This window comes from Callithrix jacchus, chromosome 2 (assembly GCF_049354715.1).
Source record: "Callithrix jacchus isolate 240 chromosome 2, calJac240_pri, whole genome shotgun sequence".
Lineage (NCBI taxonomy): Eukaryota > Metazoa > Chordata > Mammalia > Primates > Cebidae > Callithrix > Callithrix jacchus.
In genome coordinates this window covers 26,035,569-26,049,796 of record NC_133503.1, presented here as the reverse complement: position 1 = coordinate 26,049,796, position 14,228 = coordinate 26,035,569, and the positions used below count along the sequence as shown (strand labels likewise).

At 38.2% G+C, this 14,228-nt stretch overlaps 1 long non-coding RNA gene across 4 annotated transcripts in view; it reads left to right on the top strand.

Annotated features, from left to right (window-relative positions):
- LOC103789015 (uncharacterized) overlaps window positions 1-14,228 on the top strand; it is a 724,824-nt gene that overhangs the window by 158,859 nt on the left and 551,737 nt on the right. For all 4 annotated transcript variants that reach the window (XR_013530713.1, XR_013530714.1, XR_013530711.1 and 1 more), the window contains exon 3: window positions 2,457-2,591. This is a non-coding gene — a long non-coding RNA (uncharacterized LOC103789015). The remainder of the gene's footprint in view (window positions 1-2,456; window positions 2,592-14,228) is intronic.

Here is a 14,228-nt window from a genome sequence, read left to right as displayed (position 1 = left end):
AGTATCCCCTTCTCCAAATTAGAAGAATAGTAATAATTTCCTCAAATTAATTGCATGCCCCTCCACTCTCTAAGGAGGCATTTTAACAGTAAAAGTTGTCTTGAGGCGGGGCGCGGTGGCTCATGCCTGTATCCCAGCACTTTGGGAGGCAGAGGCGGGTGGATCATGAGGTCAAGAGATTGAGACCATCCTGGTCAACGTGGTGAAACCCCGTCTCTATTAAAAATACAAAAAAATTAGCTGGGCATGGTTGTGCGTGCCTGTAATCCCAGCTACTCAGGAGGCTGAGGCAGGAGAATTTCCTCAACCCAGGAGGCGGAGGTTGCGGTGAGCTGAGATCGTGCCATTGCACTCCAGCCTGGGTAACAAGAGCGAAACTCCGTCTCAAAAAAAAAAAAAGTTGTCTTGAAAGTTTTCGCTGGTGGAGTAGATGAAGTTGCGATATTTTAGGGACATAACTTATAATTGTATAAGAGACAGCATTATAGTTACTTAATGAGTTATTTGGAACAGTATCCTATTGGATGTGGGAAAAAATGCTAGGAATTCGATCTTCTATATGTTTTAAATGTCATCCATTTTAATTTACTATTAGTAAAATGGTGTGAAATATGTGAGTTAATTGTGACTGCCTGCTCAAAATTTCTTTATTGCTGGTGTGTGAGAGCAATGTCTGTTTTGGAGACCACTGACTGACTGAATGAAGGTAGTTCGTTGGTTTGTTTTTCTGTTTCTGTGATTTTGGAGAGATAAAAGGAGTTATAAATGTCACTGACTCTCAGAATCCCCGCAATTCACTGTGTGTTGTTTCAACATTATTATGCACAAGCCTTCATTATTGTTGCAGTTTTCAATCACAGCAGAAGTATATTTTAAATGTTCTCACCCTAGTTGTTCATTCTCTCAAGATTGATTGAAATGGGGAGCAGGATGCAGCATTTCCCCAAGTCGCAGATAGCACCTGGGAAGATTTATTTCTCTCTGTTTTAGAAATGGAAAATAAAACACAAGTTTCTTTCTCTTTTGAAAAATATAAACTGGCTGGGTGCGGTGGCTCACGTCTGTAATCCCAGCACTTTGGGAGGCCGAGGCGGGTGGGTCACGAGGTCAAGAGATCGAGACCATCCTGGTCAACATGGTGAAACCCCGTCTCTACTAAAAATAGAAAAAATTAGCTGGGCATGGTGGCGTGTGCCTGTAATCCCGGCTACTCAGGAGGCTGAGGCAGGAGAATTGCCTGAACCCAGGAGGAGGAGGAGGAGGTTGCGGTGAGCCGAGATGGCGCCATTGCACTCCAGCCTCGGTAACAAGAGCGAAACTCCGTCTCAATTAAAAAAAAAAAAAGAAAAAAGAAAAATATAAACTGATTATCGAGTGACAACAATGCCCAAATTAACTCTTGTCCTAGTCTCTCTCTCCAATCCTCCTTTGAAATAAGAATACCTTGAAGAAATGGAGACATTCTCTGATGGAAAGCATATACTATGATATCAGGTTTTAGAAGCTGGTGGAAGGGAGTGGGTTGTGTGTGTGTATATATGTGTGTGTGTGTGTGTGTGTGTGTGTGTGTGTGTGTGTGTATGTTTGTGCACACTCAGTCATGTTTTAATAGGGGATCCAATATTCACTGGGTTCCTGATGTCTGACAGGCTCTTTATACTGGACACTTAACATCCAATTTTGCCTTCATACAGGCAAGATAAGAGAAAAGAGAATCTCGTGCCCCTCTCATGGTAAACATTTTTGTCAAAGAAAGAATAGGTGGGAAGTTAAGGTCCTATTGTATCCACATTGACTTCACCCCTGCTCCTGCTACCTTAGTGTTGCCTTCTACAGACTTATTGGTGTTTTATATTTCCAGAAATTTCTATGTACACAAAGAAAAAATATGTATACACTGTTTTCACAAATGAGAATCATAGCATGGAAATGGAAATCATGTGATAGTGATTGCTTTTCAAACTACTTTTCTTCACTTTGCAGTATCTTTGGGATAATTGCCATATCAGTATATATAGATTTACCTCATTCTTTCTATATCCTCATGACATTCTACTGCAAGGATTTACTATAATTAATTTAGCTACTTCCTTATTCCACACTGTAATATCATCTGTATGCCTCTCTGAACACTTACGTAGGGTTAAATTTATAAAAATAGGAATTACTGTTTCAAAATGTATGCATATTTAAAATTTAGATTCAACAACAAGAGTGCATCAATATATCCTCCTATAAGTGAGAATTTTTTTCCCCCAGATTCTCATATTGTTTAAGTTTTGGGGTAAAAATAGCATTTAATTTTTGCCTTAATTTATTATTCTCGAATAATGAGTGAGATTGAGCATCTCTTCGTAAGCCTATTTGCCTGTGGATCTCCTGGAAATAAGTGATTTTATAATCATTATCAAGAGGGCCCTTTCATTGTACTGGTTGCATCTCTGTTTTGCACTTAGGGTCGCAAAGAAGCCAGAGTGGTGGCTGCAGGGATAATGGATTTAAATGAATTTGGCTGTACCATCAAGCAGTCTGATCACTGAGGAAATATCAAAAGCTTCACCCAAGTGACTCATCATTCAAATTCCACAGAGGTAATATAATAACTTATATTCCTCAGCGTTTTGACTATTTGGTTGGCTGTGTGAGATCAATGGTGCCCACTTTCTCTGCTGGATTTTGTTTTGTGAAAGAGATTTATTGGTTAGATCTTAAATTACAACGCGATCAGTGGCTTTGGGACCTGATTCCCAATACTCAGAAGCATAGAGCAAAATTATTTAACATCTTGGCCTCAGGTAACAATATCTACTTCATTGAATTGGATCAGGCTTCAAATTCTGTGGGGATATACTGTTGTCCACTGAATACACTGTCCTTCATCTTGTTTCATTATTTTCTGAGGCTTTGCTTTGTACTGGATAGTGAAAAGCTTGCAGCTAGAGATAAACCAAAGTGGGAATTTTAGGAGGCATGTGAAATAAAAATGTGACTGGTCATGCATATGGATTATTAGATGTATAATGTATAATATAGCTTTCTATATGTAGTGTTACCTAGATTGGGCTCATGTGCTATTATTATGCTTTTAAAATTTAGTGCTGTTTTCATGAAGTTCAGATGGTCTGACTAGTTTATATTCTCTAAACACTTCTTGTATTACTCTTTCATTAGATTCTACTCTTAAAATTCACTGTATGGTCTCTATAGACAAGGTTCTGCACTGCTACAGCCTTCTGTTAAAAGACAGAGCATCCACATTTTCTTTCATTTTACTGTGAGACGGCCAGTCTGTTTTGTAGTCTCCCACACACACTTTTCTTCTCTCAACGACATTTCCAAGTTTAATATTATATTTTTCAAAAGTCCGGAATCATGCAGGCTTTAAAAGGAATTAAAAACAAGAAATAACTCTCATATAGAGCCATTTACCACATCTCTCTAAAAATTACAGCGATCCCTTTGCTACTTAAATTATTGTAGAAATGCTACTGTCATCTACTTTTTAAAAGCATTGAAGTAAAACTGTTTAGAAGTGATGTCATTTACTAAAAAAGTAGGGCAGAATAAGGAATATATGTCTTTATATTGATATAAAATGATGAATATGGAAAATGAGACATTTCAAAGATTAATCTTAACAGGAAAATCTTTTCCTATGTAAATATTTTATCGCTTTACACTGTGTAATATTGGAGATTTTCCGGTAATTTGTGGTTTTGAAAACCATACGGTCTTAGAATTTATTCATTTGAAGATGTTTTAGCTTTTATTATGAGGGTACACTGACCAAAACAAATTATAGGTTTCATGTTATTCTTCATAGTACATCTAGTCTGGTCAAATGAAATCGTGTACCTCCAAAATAATAGTGAAAGAAAGCTAAAAAGGAAGAAATTACATGTAATTGTGGTAAAAAATAAACATTTACTGGGCAGATAGAAAATACCAAAGATGTATTTGCTCTCTGTGCCTATGTAATCAGTGATTATAGTAATATTATTTTGTATAAAAAGACTTTTTAAACTGTATTAAAATTTTTCTGTACTGAAGATGATAAAATTATTGAGAATGATCTCTAATTCTTACCAGAAAGAGACTTTGACATTGGGTAGGGATCACTTTTACAGTCTATTCATTTATTCAACTAGCATGTATTGAAGCTGGGTTTCTTGTACGCCTGCTGCTAGACACAGAATTTGGGGTGTGTATGTTAGTGGTAAAAAGTTCATGTTAGTGTATGTCAGTGGTGAAAAGTTCAGTAAAGCACAGGGTATGGAGAGGGATCTTATAAACAGTAAATGGTAATATAAATAAGAATGAGAAGTAGTCATCAAAGGTAAAAATGATACAGTAATCACTGCTGATTTTAGTAGGGTGTTCACTAACTTCCCACTGTTAGTGAAGGCCTTGACTGTCCATTGTGAATATTATGTCATCCTCTCAACATCTAACTGCCTCTTCTTAGCTTATACTTACTGTGAAGTTTAGATGGAAAAAATGTTTTCTAGGATATGTAATCCCTTTTTCTGTGCTAGGGTGAGCAGGTCTGAGCCAATCTGTGCAAGGAATTCCCTTGCCCCAGGCAGTGTTTTAAAATTGGGACTTCGTGAATGGGAAAAGCCATTTCTCCTGGGAAGAGCCACTCACATCTAGACTACAGGCCATGAGAGGTTTTCTGATAATGGCTGGAAAAGTTCTCTCTCACTATTCTGGGAGAACTTTTTGAAGTGATAATTTTGTTCATTCCTTTGCTTTGGATGAAGAAGCCTATATCCCAACAATAGCCCCTTGTACCTATGAGGGAAAGCAAGCCTGCTGACTCCATGGAAGGCAGAACAGAGGGAGAAAAAAAGAAACCCGGTTCTTGATTCTGTGGTTTAGCCACTGAAATCAAACCCATCCTGAAGACTCTTCTCTGGACTTCAACATTAGTGAGCCAGTAATACACTTTGGCTGCTTATGCTAGTCTGAGTTATGTTTTTTCTTACTTTCAACTAGTCTAAATTACACCCAGAAGTTGTCTCTCCAATCTTCATAATGATTCTGTAAAATAGATGTTATTACTGATTATTTTAGGAGTGAGGAGACTAAAGCCTAGAAAGATCACTTGTCCTGAACCACAGTGGCACAAAGTGGAAAAGCCAGGACTTTACATGCATGGTTGAATCCAACGATCACATTTCTAATCACTGTATTCTACAGCTTCATATGCTTTGTAGATCCAGAGACAATGTCAGCCAACCTAGAAATGTAGAAAACTTATCACTATGGTAGAAGCATCTGATGTGGCCTGTAGGTAGAACTTAAATCAACAAGAGATGGAGCTGAAGCAACAGCTTTAGAGTAGGGGAGGTAAAGTAGCTGAGGCTGGCATCTAATCTCTGTGTAGTTCCTTAAGGGGGTAATAGGAGATGGAACCCATAGGAAAGCTTGGGGGTTCCACAGAGGTTAGAAGACAAAGAGTGAGATCAGAAAGGCATGGCAAAATTAGATACAGGGGTTAATAAAAGGAGTCCCTGAAATGTTCAAACAGTGAAGGAAGGAGAAGCATTGAGGCTGGTACCCAGTACCTGTAGTTGTTGAAAAAATGGGATGCTGGGGTAAAGGATGGGTTAGAAAAGAAAATGATCACCAGGATCTGTATACACTTAGGAGTTAGTATCATCGTAATTAGGGAAGAGCCATGTTTCAGTTTAGGAGAAGGTGGAGGGAGTATTGCTGGAAGAACTGAGTCAGAATGTGTGTATAAAGAATCAGAAACGCACAGTGAAGGATTGGTTACCAGAGGTATGGAGGAGAGATGTGTGAGGATAACTGTGCTGGGTGGAACACAATTGTGAGATGGCTAGTAGGCTGGAAGCATGTGCATTTTGGTCACTAATGAACAAAACTGGGGATTGTGGGAAGGAAAGAGGCTGTTTCCAGCTTAAGCGACTTCTCAGGTTGCGTTTACATTTGTGGATTCCTTCACAGTTCTGACTGCTGGTGCATCATGTCCTGCCAGCAGAAGGGAACTGAGGTGGCAATGGCAACCTGAGAAACCTCAAACAGTATTAATATTCACAAACATATGGAGGCTGCAATCCTTTAAAAATAATAACATCAGCAGTGGCAGTGGCAACAGGAACATGGTAATTTGTAACTCTCAGCTCTGGAGAGACATGGCGCTGCATATATTATTTTTTAATAATCAGTCACAAATTAACTAATTGCTGCAACCCTTAAACCAGCTTTCCCTGTAGCCTGTCATTATCTGCAGAAGTCAAAACAAGTAAAATAAATGGGCTAGATTTCCTTTAGATGTTTGTTGATAATAATTCTTTTCCTCAAAAAAATTAACAATTGTATGTCTGGCAGCAAAAGCTTCTTCCTTGGTTATTACTTTAAAGTTTCGTTTTTATATTTGCATATCTGGTAGAGATTGCTACATTCTGCCTTCCTCCTTTTCTGAATCATCAAATTCGGTGCTTCATTTGAAGAACCACTGATTAAAATCTACTGTGTGGTTGCAATTAAAAATGCACATTCCTGGTTTCCCACCCTAGAGATGTGGATTCATTAAGTCTAGAATAGGACCCAGGAATTGGTATTTTAAGTGAGCTCCCCAGGTACGTCTGATGGAGAGATGAGAAAGAAAGCTCTAGTCTTGGAGAGCTGGTGGCTGAGGCTTATGATAGGGAGGTGTGCTTTTCTGTTTTGGAAGTTGATTTATTTCTTTTTCTAGCCCCATTCTTTCTTCTTCATCGTGAATCTTTGCTCCTGGAGACAGAGTGTTATGATGGAAAAAGCTCTGGGACCAGCCTGAGGTCTGGATTGGAGTCCTGGTGTGGCATTTATAAAAGGTGAACCGTAGACTGGGACAAGTAAACTTATTCTGAGTCTCAGTTTCTCCATCTGTGAAATGGCCATAAGTCTTCCTCAGAGCTTTAGCGATGTTTAGAAAGTATCTTATCCCATACCTATTAGATAATAAATGCTTAAGCAATACTGTTATTATGACCTTGATTTCTCTCTGGCACTAACTTCTTGCACCTGCCTCTGGAGTTGCCAGCACAGAAACGTCACCTTGTAGAGGATTACATGTGTCATGCACATACGAGGGGAATTTTTCTGTCCTTTTACTCCCCTTGTTCCTTTTCCTGAGGCTTAGAATAAAAGCCCATCAGTGAGGACTTGAGCCCAATGATGAGGTGAAGAAAAGGAATTGGTCCTGAAGAGAAAACAACAGAGCAAGAGCATGCCTGCCATGAAATTCTCAGAAACCCCAAGCAGGGTGCTAAATGAGGTATGGTGTCTATCAGCATTTGTAGTGTCTGTTGGAGGCACTGAGTAGAGGAAGTAGATGCTATTAACTTTGTTATATCTGCCTTTTTGAAAGTTGAGAAGCGGGGGTTTGTTGGGTACAGAAGTTAGAGAAGGATTCCCTTGTTAACATTGTCTTTTCTGTGTTCTGCGTCCCCTCTGTGTACTATAGACACAGAGAACTGGTGAAATGGTGGCGAGAGAAAGAATGCTCAAAGTTCTGTGTGTAGTGCTTGTGCATTCCACAAAACCTGTTACCCATCTGGTGTTTTGGCATGATAGAAGTTTCTAGTTTCAGAAATATCATTGAACAGGGCCCGACGGATAGGGGTAGATATTTTAACTTTTGGCTTGGATCACAGATTCCATAAAGATAGAATTTCTTGGAAATTCTCAATATATTTCTTAATGCTGCAATGGCAAAGGATTTTAATAGTTTTGACATAGATTGTAAATTGATGGCTTATGGGCAAAATTTCTCTTTCAAAATATCTACATCTTATCAGTATTATATTTAAAAAATGAAATTTCTCCAATGTAAACAAATAATTAAACAAAAGCAATGAAGAAATTTTGCATTTAAATTCAAATGTCTGGCTTTTTTTGAATAATCCAAACACGTGGCAATAATGGCTGAGGAGCAGGAATTGAATGTATCAGTTTGCCACAGGCCCCACACGCTCATTATGTTTCTTGCCTGGCCTGCAGAGGCATTGGTAGCTCAAACTTGAGCACCTGCTCTAGACTCAGACTGCCCTGGTGTATAAGTCCCTGCTCTTCTAGTTATCCTGTGTAATTCTGGGCAAGCTAGTTAGTTTGTGTGTGTGTGTGGTGTGTGTGTGTGTGTGTGGTGTGTGTGTGTGTGTGGTGTGTGTGTGTGTGTGTCTTTGTTTTGTCTGCAAAGTGTGTGTGTTTTGTCTGCAAAATAGGAATGATGTCTTCGTCAGTTTGGGCTGCTATAACAGAATATCATAGACTGGGAGGCTTAAGCAACAAACATTTATTTCTTACAGTTCTAGAGTCTGGGAAGTCTAAGATCAAGGTGCCAGCATGTTTAATGGGGCACTCCTCTTGCTATGCAGAAGGCTGTCTCCTCACATGGCAGAGAGAGAGACAGAAAAAAAAAATATGGAGGAGAGACAGAGGGGAGAGGGGAGAAAGGGGAGGGAGAGAGAGAAAGAGAGAGAGAGAACACTCTGGTCACTTCATTTATAAAAGGCACTACTCCTACTCCACTTTCATGTCCTAATTACCTCCCAGAGGCCCTGCCTCCGATACCATCACATTGGGGATTTAGACTCCATTATATGAATTTGGGGGGTGAGGACACAAACATTCAGTTTGTAGAAGGTGATGATAATATTTACATTATAGGGTTATTAAGAGAGTTACATTAGGAAAGATGAGAGACTTAAAATACCTGGAAAAACTATAGAACATGGTGTCCATGGCCGCTAGCTGCTACTATCATGTTTATTTTTGTTGTTAGATTAGCTGGGATTTTTGCTGCTTGGGTAGCCTGAGCTGATATCTGTGGGATAATCCTAACCACTCAGAGAGAGAATAAGTTTTCTCCAGTTAAATGAGTGAAGTTCTGATGACTATTGTTTTCTGTTGAACAGGAAGATATTTAAAACTATTCCTACTAATCTTACTGAATGAGGACAAGAGTACAATGAAAGAGAGTAAAGTTATGAAATCTGTAAATCATGGAATCCAAGAAAAATAAAAAAATTCAATGTGATGTAATGTTAGTTATCAAATCTGGTTTGAAGTTATCTAAATGTCCTTTGATTGCCGTACATGTCTAAACTTTTAAAAAATTGTTTTGTGTTTTTGAAACTTTTATAATAAAAGAATCTACACTCTATTCTTCACCCTGAACCTTTCTGTGTACATTTATTAAGAAAAAATTGGCCAGGCGGGTGGCTAACACCTGTAATCCCAGTACTTTGGGAGGCCGAGGCAGGCGGATCACTTGAAGTCAGGAGTTTGAGACCAGCCTGGCCAACATGGTGAAACCCAGCCTCTATTAAAAATACAAAAATTAGCCAGGGGTGGTGGCACCCCCCTGTAATTCCAGCTACTTGGGAGACTGAGGCAGGAGAATCGCTTTAACCTGGGAGGCGGAGGTTGTAGTGAGCCAAGATTGCACCACTGCACTCCGGCCTAGGCGACAGAGCAAGACTCAAAAAAAAAAAAAAAAGAAAAAACTTCCCTGCAATACTGTTGTTATATCTCAGAAGAAATAATCCCAGTACCATATTATATATGTAATTCATATGTAAGTTTCCTCAATTGTCCTGCAGTCATCTTATGTAATTTTTTTTTAAAAGAAGGGTGCAATGTTCATGTGTTTAGATGAATTTTAATCTCTTTTAATCTAGAGAAGTCCCTCCATCTTTTTTTGTTCACATTTTAAAGTGAGGTATAGTTGACATAAAACTGCATATATTTAAAATATACAGTTGACATAAAACTGGACATGTTTAAAGTATATAATTTGAAAAGTTTAGACATGTATGGCAATCAAAGCAATGAACATGTACGTCATACCCCCAAAGCCTCTCGTTTCCTTTTTGTAAACTTTCTCTGTTGCCCCCACTGTACTTTCCTCCCTCATCTTCCGGCAACCACGGATCTTTCTGTCACTAGAGATAATGTGAATTTTCTAGACTTTCATGTAAAGAGAGTCATACAGTATGTACTCTTTTGTGTCTGGCTTCTTTTCCTCAGTGTAACTATTTTGAGATTCCTCCATGTTTTTGTATATGTCAATAGTTCATTCTTTTGTGGCTGCGTAGAATTTCGTCTTGTGGATCTATCACAGTGTGTTTATCTCTTTACCTATTGATGCCCATGTGGGTTGTTTCCAGGATTTGGCTTTTACAAATAAAGTTGCTGTAACTATTTGTGGGCAAGTCTTTGTATAGACATATGCTTTTTTTGTCTTGAGTCTATTTCTAGACTGGAATGGCTGAATCATATAGTAGGTATAGGTTTAACATTTTAAGAAACTGCAAAACTGTTTTCCAAAGCGGTTGTAGCATTTTACATTTTTAACAGCAGTGTGAGAGAGTTCCAGTTCCTTCTTGCCAACATACTTTGGTAAGGTACATTTAAAAAAAATCTAGCCATTATAATGGCTGTGCCTCAGTCTTCCTTCTTTCTTTTTTTTCTTGCTTACTCTCTTGCTTGCTTATTTTTTTGGTGTATGTCTATTTTTGGTTTTCATGATACTCACTTTCAAAGAGTTCGAGAAAGTCACCTTCTAGAACAACCTGTATTCAGGAGTTTTTGAAAGTGTTTTAAAGGACACTTTCCTGGGCCCTTTTATTTTGCAGTCTTTGGTAGGCAGTCACTGGTTGATTCTCTGGTTGACAACTCTAGATGAGGATGGATACAAAGCAGGAGGCATCTGCCCATGGCATAATAGTGGGATTGTCTTGTGAAAATTTATTCGGAAAAAAAAAATCAGTATTAAATCTTAAAAAAAAAAAAAATCGAATCCTATAAGAAAACTCAAATTTCACCCAGCATTAGACTTCAATATAGAAATAGAGTATCTGGAGTGGCATGCCAAATTTCGTTGAATTGCACTTTTAAATGATATACTTCACTTTCTTACGCTAATATGGCAACAATTTATGAATACAAATGGCTATTTCTGCTGTAAGTCCTCTCTCTTCTTTCCAAAGGAATTGACTAAACAAAAATATTTCAAAGGGCTACAGTTACATTTGCCTAATTTCTTACATTTTGAGCCCTGACTGGGTAAAAATAATGGACTATGAAATGTTTGACTCCATGAAAAAGCTTTCCTTTTGACTAGTTCACTCGGTAATGATGCCCAGCTATCTGACACGGATGCCCTTTAGAAATATTGCTGTGTTATGGTAGGATATTTGTAGATGAATTGATAAAAAGGACATTTGGGATAATAGCCCCTCCCTATTTTAAAACATACTTTGAGTCATAAAGTTATAAAAGAAATACATATCAGAAAACGAAGAAACCTTAAAACATGAGTAAGAACTTCTTTTCTTATTTCCTTTTTCTGTTCTCTTTTTTTAAGGTTATAAATTCACAGTTAAAGCGAACTCTTAAAACAAATTAGTAGATATTTGAGGTTTAATATTTAATACCTGGTCTCCTGAGGCTCTCAAGGCCACTTAGGATAAAGGTCACCTTATGAATTTTCATTCTCCAGAGGGGCAGAACTAATAGGACATATGTATATATAAAAGGGAGTTTATTAAAGAGAATTGGCTCACATGATCACAAGGTGAAGTCCCATGATAGGCCATCTGCGAGCTGAGGAAGAAAGAAGCCAGTAGTGGCTTGGTCTGAGTCTGGAAGCCTCAAAAGAAGGGAAGCCGACAGTGCAGCCTTCGGTCTGTTGACAGAAGGCCCAAGAGCCTCTGGCAAACCACTGGTGTAAGTTCGAGAACCCAAATGCCAAAGAACCTGGAGTCTGATGTCCAAGGGCAAGAGGAATGGACAAAAGCATGTAGCATGGAAGGAAGATGAAAGCCAGAAGACTCAACAAGCCAGCTTATTCCACCTTCTTCTGCATGCTTTGTTCTAGCCGTACTGGCAGCCAATTGGATGGTGCCCACCCATAATGAGTGTGAGACTCCCTCTCCCAGTCCACTCACTCAAATGTCAATCTCCTCTGGCAACACCCTCCCAGACATACCCAGAAACAATGCTTTACCAGCTATCTAGGCATCCTTCAATCCAATCAACTTGACACCTAATATTAACCACACTTAATTTCTATTATATTCCATACTGCAGTGAACCAGCAATCAGAAAAAGCTGTTTGGCTAATTGGTATGGAATTATTTAACAAGCTAGTCATCTTTGTGAACATACCCCCATGGGATAGCCTTGACAACTGAACACTGTCAAATCTTTTTTGGATGCAGATGATTAGAGGAAAGGCTTAAATTCTAAGAATAGATATATAACAAGAATAACCTCTTTCTATTGCAAGATGGATCAAATTTTCTAAATGTCAGTGAATCATAATATTTCATAGCTAGAATGGATATCAGATATCACAGTACTGAAACACCTAACAGTTATTATCTTCTTATATATCAGGTGCTATACTTTGCATGCCTTATTTTATTTCATTCTTATCAGCAGCACTTGCCCTTGGTACTATTATTTCTCCCATCTTAATGACGAGTCTAAAACTAAAGAGTTTAAAGAAGTTGATTAAGGTTATATAACTAATTTTCCTAACACTTTCATCTTGCAGTTATGAGTTGATTAGGTACTTTCAAGGTCATTTGTAAGTAGCAATTTACTAGGAATTATTTTTGGACATGGGATTTAGGAAGTAAAAATTTCTGGTTGCCTGACCACAATTGTTGGTTTTCAGGTCTTTCATGATTTAATGTGCCTGCCCATAAGTTCTTTTTCCCATTGCAAAGGCTCATAATACATGGAGACTCCAGAGCCTAGTTTGACTTTCCTGTGAGATGCTTATTGACTGAGCCATAGAAAACTCTGTGTTACTAAAGAAAAATTAAGTGATGTCTTGTGTGAATAAGTCTCATGTTAGTTGCTGAAGTAGGGGCTTACTGCTTGTTAGTTTTTTTCACCCTGTTCTGTAGGTCATGTCTACATTTAATGTAGTTGCAGGCAAGAAAAATGATAAAGAGAGAATGTGCAGGCAGAACAAATAATTTGTCAAACAACTTCCTCTAAGCATTAAAAATTGATTAATTAAGATAAATTATTTCAAGTGTCCTGCATTTAGCATGAGAACTTCATTAAAGATAATAAAGCTTTGATTAGCTTTGCTGTGGAAGAGAATGTTCTGCAGGCAAAATGGAGGATGCCTCCTGGTCTTAGCTCGTGTTGCTTTTGGATCTTGTTGATGGGCACTTATCTATTCCCCTTAATGTAAAAGTCCCATAGGCTGTGACGGTTGTGAGAATTAGCACACATAGATATGCTCAGGTTTCGAGAAGCTTCCAATAACAGCAATATCACAAAGAATATAAATACCAAGAAAGCATTTTTGGTATGTGAGTAATAGTAACAGTGTTCTCTGCTCCAGGTTTTCAGCCAATACAACTCTGTAACTTGGTTATAAGGCAAATGATAATCCTTATTTGATGGGTAAGGAATAAGAGCATTAGAGAAGTTAAATAACGTGGGCAAATAACTTTGCTACAATGTACAGAGATGTGACTAAACCCCAGGTCTGCCTAAACCCAAGTCCTGTTCTCTGAATGATTATGCTGAATTTTGCCTTCCTCTTTACAGTGCCTTGAATAAAACATAAATGGTACATTTACTTAAACATTTCTCCTTTTTAAACAGAAGTTTGTTCTAATTTTCTATCATAATTAAGCTGTCATGTATATAGGAAATTACAAGTTTGAGATAAATTATAGGTACAAACAACAGAGAATTAAAAATACATACTGCATTAGTAACAATCTCAGCAGGAAAGAGATGGTTTATTCATATTAGGTAATTTGAGAAGAGTTTAATAAAGGTATTATTCTAAGAGTATAGGTAGGATAAATGTCTTAGTCTGCCCGGGCTGCCATAAGAAAATGCCAAAGACTGGGTGGCCTAAACAATAGAAATTTCTCACGGTTCTGAAGGTTGGAATTCTGAAGTCAGGGTGCCAGCGTGGCTAGATTCTTCATGAGAGTCATCTTCCTGACTTGTAGATGGCTGCCTTTTTACTCTATTTTCAAACAGCAAGAAAAGAAATGGGAGGAGAGAGGGAGAATGAGAGAAAGTGAGAGGGGGAGAAAGGAAGAGAGAGTCAAGAGACGGAGAGTTGAGAGAGAGAGAGAGAGAGAAAAGAGAAGAAAGAGAGAGCCTGTGCTGTGGTGTTTCTTCTTATAAGGGCACTAATTCTATAATGAAGATCCTACCCTCAAGACCTTTTC